Source organism: Mus pahari, chromosome 9 (assembly GCF_900095145.1).
Source record: "Mus pahari chromosome 9, PAHARI_EIJ_v1.1, whole genome shotgun sequence".
NCBI classification, from domain to species: domain Eukaryota; kingdom Metazoa; phylum Chordata; class Mammalia; order Rodentia; family Muridae; genus Mus; species Mus pahari.
The window spans coordinates 12,942,423-12,952,019 of record NC_034598.1 but is presented as its reverse complement, the minus strand read 5'-3'; the positions used below and the strand labels follow the sequence as shown (position 1 = coordinate 12,952,019).

Below are 9,597 nucleotides of genomic sequence, written 5' to 3'. Positions count from 1 at the left end.
CAGAGAAATATGGGTGTATTGAATTCACAATAAAACTACATCATAATACCAATGTTGTATTTTAAATCAGGACTCTACCAGTTTAAAAAAATTAGAATATTTAGGAAGGGTTTTGTTTTTGTTTCTGTTTTGTTTTGTTTTGTTTTGTTTTGTTTTGTTTTGTTTTGTTTTTCGAGACAGGGTTTCTCTGTGTAGCCCTGGCTGTCCTGGAACTCACTCTGTAGACCAGGCTGGCCTCGAACTCAGAAATCCACCTGCCTCTGCCTCCCAAGGGCTGGGATTAAAGGCATGCACCACCACTGCCTGGCTTAAGAAGTTATATTTTTATTGTTGAAAATAAACTTCTCCTCATCTTACATGTAAAGGATACCACTGTCCTCCCCTCTGAGATAATTCTGTCTTCAATGAGAAAAATACTAGTTATTATCCCTATGTTTATTACGGCAACTGTAAAAATATATAACCTGAAAACATTAATATACTAATAAAATTAAAATTATGTATAGAAAAACTATTAGATTAAAAGGGTATTGTTCCATGTTGTACATAAAAATACTGGCATTCTATATAGGAAAACCACTAACTCTGCTAGGTTGTTTCCAAAGTCATGTCAGGGCAGGTTAGTGGACAATTAGATTCACTTTCTTTTTAAAGAAATGCCAAAATCAACTTTAAAGTGTATAGCAGTAAATGTATAAATATAGATATATGATTTGGGAAATTCAATACAGAGTGAATGTAGACTAAATGGCAGCTATAAAGACAATTCTTATGATAATTCTTAGCTTAAATGGATCCTTAATATGATGACTTTCTCTTGAAAACCAATGGCTGATTTTCTGAGTTGCCATAACTATGAAAAAAAATCCCTTAAAAGTTCTGATAGGGTATAGGTGGTTTATGGCCAATTCATTAATTGATGGGAGTTTCTGGGTAAATAAGGCAATAGGCATACTCTTTTAGAAACTGTCTGGTATGCTCAACCTTAGGCAGCAGCATTTAGTACAAGACTTTTTCAACCCCAGCTATTCCTGTGCACATGATGCTTACTTTTGTAATAACAGAAATAATGACACCTAAGAATAACACCTCAAAATCCTGGAACTAATGAATATATTGCATTAAGTGGAAAAGGAATTCATCAATATATTTACGTGAAGAACTTGAGACAGACAAGGAGGCTGATACCTATTGGTTATTGGGTAGGTCCAATAAGATTGTAAGGTCCTAATAAGAGAAAGTGGGAGGACACATGGGTCAGAATGGGAGCATGATACAGAAGAATATCAAAGGCTAGAGAGATACACATTGAAGATGGAGAAAGGAGCCACAACCCATCAGTGTAGGTGGATGCTGGTAAAAGGTAATAAAACATTCTTCTCAAGAACCTCCACATCAAATAACGTTTTAACTGGAACTTAATTGTAACCCTATAGTAATTGCTTCAGGCTTCTCATCTAGAGAACTGGATTGAAAGTAAATGTGCATCCGTTTAAAGCATTAAATTATTGGCATATCATCATTATGAAATTAGCAACTTGTTCTGTCATTTTTTATGATAGACCTGCTTTTAGGTTTACATGTACAACAAACATGCCTTATTCCTGGACTGCCCAGGTTCTAAGGGAGTCCAACTCCAAGCTGAGGGGTCTTGCTAAGCAGACCTGTCCCTGGACTCTGCTGCCCTTGCAGCTGCCTCTTTTTAATTCCATTTTTTTTCTGCCTAATTCCCAAAAGCTAGTTGTAGATGTGTTCTGGTAGGCAAACTCTCAATAGTGGTTTGCAGTTTAAACCTCAGTGGTACCTCCAAAATCCTCCTGGAGAAACAAATTCTGGTATAACTTTTATACCTGAACTTTTTCTGTACATTCATTTTTCTGTAGAAAATGACCAATGGCTACCATGTTTTAATGAAATGTAATGTGAAAACATGTTATATCAAATTTCCTGTAGTAAGTAGTACAAATGGGGATGTAGTAATAGCCTTTCTAATCATCAGTAAGGGTTATCTCATCAGGATAAACCCTACACATTGCAAAAGGTTTCAGAACAGGCCCTATATTTGAGAGGTGGCTTCGAAATCCCCCAAATAGGCCGAAGATGTGTCTCCATATTCATTAGGCCTGGGATCAAATCAGAGAGCTAATACAGAGGTGATGTTTATGATGAATGCTGTTTTGGTTGTCTGCAGTTCTGGGTCATCAGCTTTACCTCTGATACTGAATAGTTAAGATTAACATACAAGTGTTTTATGCTAGTAATTACCCCAGATAAAATAATGAGCCTTGGATGAACATCTCTGGTTAATAACTCTATGTAAGTGTTATAACAGTGTTGCTGAGAGAACAAAGCACTCTACCTGTGACTACCCTGGAAGAAGACAAAAGCCCTGGATGGGAAGATAGCTCAGCAGATACAATGCTTGCTTTGCAAGTAGAAGACCCTGAAGTTGATTAGCCAGAACTCATGTAAAATCTGGGTATCACATACTAACCTGGCATGGGAGATATCATGATCACAAAGGCGGTTTTCCTAGGGAGAGGATTAATCATTACACTCTGAATGTGCTGTCCTCTGTGATTTCCCCAAATGTGGGAAATTCAACTGCACAATTTGTGGTAGTGGAAGACTGCATTCATTCTCTCCCCTGAGGTGGTTTGTGGGTTGGGGGCTTACAGAAAGGGCCACTGGATATTGTAGTGCATGTATCTGTGATTCCAGCCCTCTACAATTCTCCAGCAAGATGGAAAGTAGAAACATGACAGTAGCTGCAAGTTAAAAAGACAAGACTGGAATAATTAGAAATGAGATGAAAGTAAAGACCATCATTCAAGATTATCTGACCTTATACATGTTTCATAGAGTTCATGTGCCCATGTTCAAAATCATCAGCACGTACACACACACACACACACCACACCACACCACACACATACACACACACACACATACACATGCAAGATAAAGATAAAAATAATTCCTAATTAAAATTTTCAAATAATTTTTAGTTATAATATAATCTGTATATTTTCTCTTGGTTGATTTCAGTCTGTATCATCACTAAGTAGTGAACTATATTCAAAAGAACAAAATGTTTCCTGAGATTTTAATGCTTATAAGAAATCATGGAAATTGGTAGTAACTTGGGAGATGGACAGAAAAACACTATAGATATTTCCTAAAAGCTAAATGATCAATGGTTTATTGATAAAGAAAATTGCCGTTCATGAACAAGCTAAATGAGTTCTAGGATTGCCTAATTGAATCATTTCATCTTCAGTCTGAATAGCTTCCTATACATACATATAAAGATTCACACACATATTATTATTATATTATATTATTTCACATTGAACAGAAATATTAATCTGTTTAGTATGTCTTTGAAAGATAACTTGGTAATTACACTCAGTGTACTCTATTACAACATTCATAGAAAACCAGTTCCATCATTGCCTTTAGTGGATTGATGTAGGCCTGCATTTTTCTCTTCTCGGATAATTTGTTTGCATACTAAATGAGCTATCATAATGTCTACATGTGGCAGTACTCATTCAAACTCCCTCCCTCCCTCCCTCCCTCCCTCCCTCCCTCCTTCCTTCCTTCTTTCCTTCCTTCCTTCCTTCCTTCCTTCCTTCCTCTTTTCCTTCTTCTGCTCACCTTTCAATACTGAGACAGTAATTCTTTTTCCATAGATTTTCTTAGTGACATAATCTGTAAAAACTAATCTTATATAAAAATCTTCATGATTCCTAGTGCTACTTCCCAGAAGATGCAGTGTTACGCTGCTCTGGAAAATTGAGGAGTTAAGAAACAGTTCATCACATTTTTCTGCCCCTGACCATAATCATAGAAGGAAACGCTTTCAGCATTGCTTTGTCCAGTGCTTCAGACCACCCTAAAAGCCTAGAGCTGAGACATATGACCTCTCATCTGGACATATTGCTTACTTACACTGCAACACAACAGAAGGTCTTATTTCCATGTGTCAATCTTTTTATAAAGCTGCTGATAACAAAATTTTAGATATTTCTTTTTCAAAAGTTTGGCATTGAAAAATAATTGTCATCCTTAAGTAACAGTAAGCTACTATGTTTGCTTAGGAAATTGGACATTTATTTCAGATGATAGTTTTAACATATCCCAAACTCAAGGTTTTTATTGGTTGAATGAATAGCACCTTCAAAATGTGCTTTTTTCAAGAAGAAGGAAGACCAACACGTGGATACTTCATTCCTCCACCAAATAGGGAATAAAATACCCATGAAAGAAGTTGCAGAGACAAAGTTTGGAGCTAAGACAAAAGGATGGACAATCCAGAGACTGACCCACCCGGGGGTCCATCCCATAATCAGCCACCAAATGCAGACTCTATTGCATATCCCAGCAAAAACTTGCTGAAAGGACATTGATATAACTATCTCTTGTGAGACTATGCCAGTGCCTGGCAAATATAGAAGTGGATGCCCACAGTCATCTATAGGATAGAACACAGAGACCCCAATGGAGGAGGTAGAGAAATTACCCAAGGAACTGAAGGGGTCTGAAACTCTATAGGTGGAACAACAATATGAACTAATCAGTAACCCCAGAGCTCATGTCTCTAGCTGCATATATAGCAGAAGATGGCCTAGTCAGCCATCGTTGGGAAGAGAGGCCCCTTGGTCTTGCAAACTTTATATGCCCCATATAGGGGAACGCCAGGGCCAAGAAGTGGGAATGAGTGGACAGGGAGCAGGGTGTGGGGGGAGGCTATAGGGGTCATTCAGGATAGCATTTGAAATGTAAATGAAGAAAATATCTAATAAAATAATTTTTTTAAATGTGCTTTTTACTACTAAGTATTTGACTGCCATGATGATATAACTGATGATCCCTGAAAACCTTCACACATATATTTATAAACACTGCAACAATTTCTGTACTGTTTGTAATAGCAATTGCCACAATGTAGTAATGATAAAGTTTTTCTATGAATTATAAATTATATCCTTCTAAAAGTTTGAAATTTAAAAATTTGCCAAGTGAAATAAAAGCATATGCTGGTGACAGAGAAAAAAATAATGAAATTGACTTAAATAAGTGTAAATAGTTAATAATAATTTTAAGACATGAATGTAAATAGACATCATTACAATGTTATGATCAAATTGCTAAACATCATTTGGGACTTTATAGATATATACTTGTGCAAGTCATGCTTGGTTTATTAGTCAGACCAGGATTATTTTTTCTTTACTTGGGACAGCCTTTAAATTAATTATGAGGCAAAATGCAGACTCAGTTGGAATGCTTTAAATAAAATCCTTTCCACCTTGAAAACAAAGCAACTCTTGGTAACAATGGTATCTGGTAATAAAGATGTTTTCTTTGCATTTATCAACATAAATTTGAACTTCTATAATACTGTCAACTCTCATTTCCCAAAACGGATACAAGAAAATTGTTATGGGAAATATTTAAAAAAATGAATCTGCCAACTCTCCATGGTAACTGTGCCCAATTTATATTTTGAGAAAAAGTTTATCTATTTATTTATTTATTTATTTATTTATTTAAACAGAAAGTGTGATATGTCACAGCATTTTCCCAGTCCAATTATATTAGGGCAGTGGGAGGTCTGTGATTGAACAGGGAAAAGGGAGGCAAACCTAGGAGTTGCAGAGACAAGGAGTGGCTCCCTGGCAGGGAGAAAGGAAGATGGTGGTGGGCATGAATCAGCATGGTTATGACCAGTCACAGGTTGTTATGATATCATAAAGGTTAGAATATTGGGACAATTTGTCTAATCTAGGTGAGCAGCTTTTATCGTTATTAACTGGTTCTAAAATTATTTTATTGGCATCTTGTGTATTGAGAATTTATTGATGTGTAAATCTGATTGGTTAACTATAAGCATTGAGTCTTGTTTTTACTGGTTTTCTGGATATTGTGTTATCAAACCACGAGAATGGAAGATCTACTGGGTTATTGGAATGTGGAACAGAGCCAGTGGGACCCTACTGGGACATAGGGCTGTGGCCCACCAGTGCCAGTGCTAGAGCAGGAACGTGGCCAGGTGAGACCAGAGAGTTAGCGAGTTGAAAGAAGCAGGAATGTGGAGAGTTGGCAGGTTCATTTTGTTTGGTTTTGTTTTTTGAAACAGGGTTTCTCTGTATTGCCCTGGCTGTTCTGGAACTCATTTTTAAATATTTCCTGTAACAGAAAGTTGTTATGTATTCCTAATATATCTGTAGGTAGCCAAGTACCATATTAGTTAGGAGACATCTAGGTACTCTTTATACATTTTACTTGAAAGCAATTTGCAGACACAGAGGACAATTTCTCTCCCATCACCACAGCCCCAGCCAAAAAAGAAACAGTCTATATTGGAAGTCATTGAAGAAAACTTTTAAAAGTTGTGATAAGGATGCTGAAGTGCAGCTCTTCACAGTTGATGAATTCTAGCAGGTGTGTGGTTGAGGAAGGAATCAGTTATCTTTAAGGATCTGGCCACTGAAAGTTTCATAATGGTCCACTGAGTATATGGACAGCACAAATTGGACCTTTTTTCTTGTTATTTCTCTTCTTATCACATAAGGCTTGGGGGTTGACCTGAGAGGACTTGAAAGGAAATGGGATGGGAGTACATGTGAAATTTCTAAACAATAAATAAAAATATTACTTTAAAGTAAAAAGTCATTAGCATCAATAATTACCAGGGATATATAAATTGAACAAGGAGGTAGAGTCTCATATTTGCTAGAATATCTATTTTCAAACAGACAAAATATGCCAAATGTTGAGGAATGTAAAGAAAAGTGGAACCCTTTTCCATTGGTAGCAGAAATATAAAATAGTATAACCATTTTGGGAAATACAAAGAGTCCTAGCGTAATTACAAATGAATGATTCAGTAATCTTATGTGAGGGTATAGAAAAAGAAAACAGAATTAGCAATTCTGTCAAAGAAGCTTCTTTGCTTTCAAGCTCATTAGAGTTACAATAGCTAAGGTATAGGAACAATGTAAATGTCCATTGGCAGATAACTTTGACACTTAAGAAATGAGACCTCATGAATATGAAAAGCTTCTGTAAGGCCAAGGACACCAAAGCAGAAGCCTACTGTTTTGACAATGGGAAACAAGGTTCATCACCTCCACATATGACAGAAGGCTAATATCCAAAATATGTAAAGAACTCAAGAAGCAAGATATCTACAAACCAAAATAATCCAATTAAAAATGGAGTACTGATCGAAACAGATAATTCTGAACAGAGGCATCTCAAAGAGACAAGAAACACTTAATGAAATGTACATCTTTAGCTATCAGGAAAACACAAATCAAAAAGAGTCTAATACTCCATCTTTTTCCAACTGTCAGAATGGCAAAGTTCAACAACACAAGTGACAGCTCATCCTAGCAAAGACATGGTGAGCAGACCACTCCTCCAGTACTGGTGGGGGTGGGGACATACAGCCGTTTGTGAAATCAAAATGGTAGTTTCTCACAAAACTGGGATAGACCCACCTCAATACCTAGCTGTACCACTCTTGGTCTAAGACCCAAAAGACACTACACAAGGACACTCGCTTAACTATGGTCAAAGCAGCTTTATTTGCAAACAATCTAGAAGTCCTTCAACTGAAGAATGAATGAAGAAAATGTGGTACATTTTCAAAATAGATTATTATTTAGCTGTTAAAAAAGTGACTTCATAAAATTTGCATACAAATGGATGGTGCTAGAAAAAATACGTAATCATTTATAAGTAGTTATTGGCTGTGTAAAGTTTAGGATAATAATCTACAATCCATAGACCCAGAGAGCCTAAATAACAAGGAGGGCTCAATGAATCTCCTTGGAAACGACAAGTAGAATAGATAATATGGGTAAATTGGGGCCAGGTGAGATTGGGAACAAGAGTGATCAGAACAGGGGCATGGGGATGGGGAGGATGGAGGAGGGGAGTACTGGTAGAGACAACCAGAATACTGGAGCATCTTGGAGGCAAACTACAAACCTAGTGCAATGAATATTCCCAGGAATCTACGAGGGTTACCTTAGCTAAGACCCCTAGAAATGGGGGAGATGGAGCCTGAAATGAATATTTTCTGTAGTCAGGAAGAATTCCAGTGGAGGGATTGGAACACTAACCCATCCAGAAAACATTCGACATACAAGTTGGCATGCGTTCAATAGATGCTGGAATCAACCAAAGACTGACCCAGACTTTGATCAAAGCCATGAGAGGGACCCCACACCTGACATTGCCTGGAGAGCTGGGAACCAGAGGCAGGATAGCCTAGCGGCCTGAGATAGAATAAACCATGACAAGCAAAACCAAAACCAAACAAAACACAGCAGGACTTTCTCAGACTTGCCAGATATATAAATAATGACACAGGCTTATTAATACTTTAAAGCTTGGGCCTTTTGCTGGGCAATCTTCAGCCTACTCTATCCAGACTAAATCTGTCATTACATCCCACAATGTGTCCAGGTCTACCTCTCTGCTCCACTCTCATCCACCAGTTCACCTTTGTGTCCACTGGAGAATCTCCTACTCCTCAGTTCTTCTCTCAGAGTCCTTGTCTCTGCCCAGAAGTTACACCTTCTACTTCCTGTGAAGCTATTGGCTGCCAGACCTTTATTTAAGCCAATCAGCTACAATTCAAAAATGCTGTAGTCAGGTGAGAGAGAAACAAATACTTACAAAATATGAGACTGGTGATGAGCCATTAGCTCTGCTAGTACAGAATTAAGAATTTGAATATAAAGAGACAAGGCTTCATATATATAACCCAACATAAAAGGTCTATGAAATTATTCCTAATGATATTCTGCTGTATTCATATACAGAAGCTTAGAATAATTTTAATCAGAGAGGCATCATCCAGCAACTGATGGAAACAGATGCAGAGACCCTCAGCCAAACATTAGGATGAACTTATGAAATCCTGTTGAATAAAGGGAGGTGAGATGTAGAGGGGTCAAGGCAACCAGAAGACAAGCCACAGAATCAACTCTCCGGGGCTTATAGAGGATCACAGAGTCTCAATAAACAATAAGGGAGCTTGGGTGGGTTGACCCAGACCCACTGCATATATTATATGTTTTGTTGAGGTTTGGTCTTGTTGCTATGTATTGTAATGCTAAATCCTGACCCTCAAGAACTGATTGCCTCAGGGATGAGAAAATCCTCATGTACACCAAATAATGCTATGCAACTTTACTTTTTAATTTAAAATTATTGACTGAATAAAGATGCCTTCAGCCGCTGTGCAGAAGATAAGAAGTTGAAGCTTTGGTTCCCAGGGCTTGGGGTTTGAAGAGACCACTAGGGATGAAAGAAAGGGAAGGGGAGTAGAGAAGACACCATGGGGTAAGGGATTATGAGAACTGGCCATGAGGGCTGGCCAGTCAGAGTAAAAGCAGACTATGCCAAGTCTTATCTCGCGGTTATTGACAGGGAAATAGACAAAATACTTTAGAGGATTGATATCTACCAAACTCTAGTGCTATTTGGGCTTATTATAAATGTAAAAGTTTTGAATCTTTTATCTGGGAACTGAATGATCTAAGGTGGGTATTAAACTCCAATTAATTTTAACCT

The 9,597-nt window shown here is 37.5% G+C and overlaps 1 non-coding gene across 1 annotated transcript; it reads left to right on the top strand.

Annotated features, from left to right (window-relative positions):
• Positions 1–2,486: 2,486 nt before the first annotated feature.
• On the top strand, positions 2,487–2,650 carry LOC115064719. Its single transcript, XR_003844551.1, has one exon. It is a non-coding gene; the product is annotated as a U1 spliceosomal RNA (small nuclear RNA).
• Positions 2,651–9,597: the final 6,947 nt, after the last annotated feature.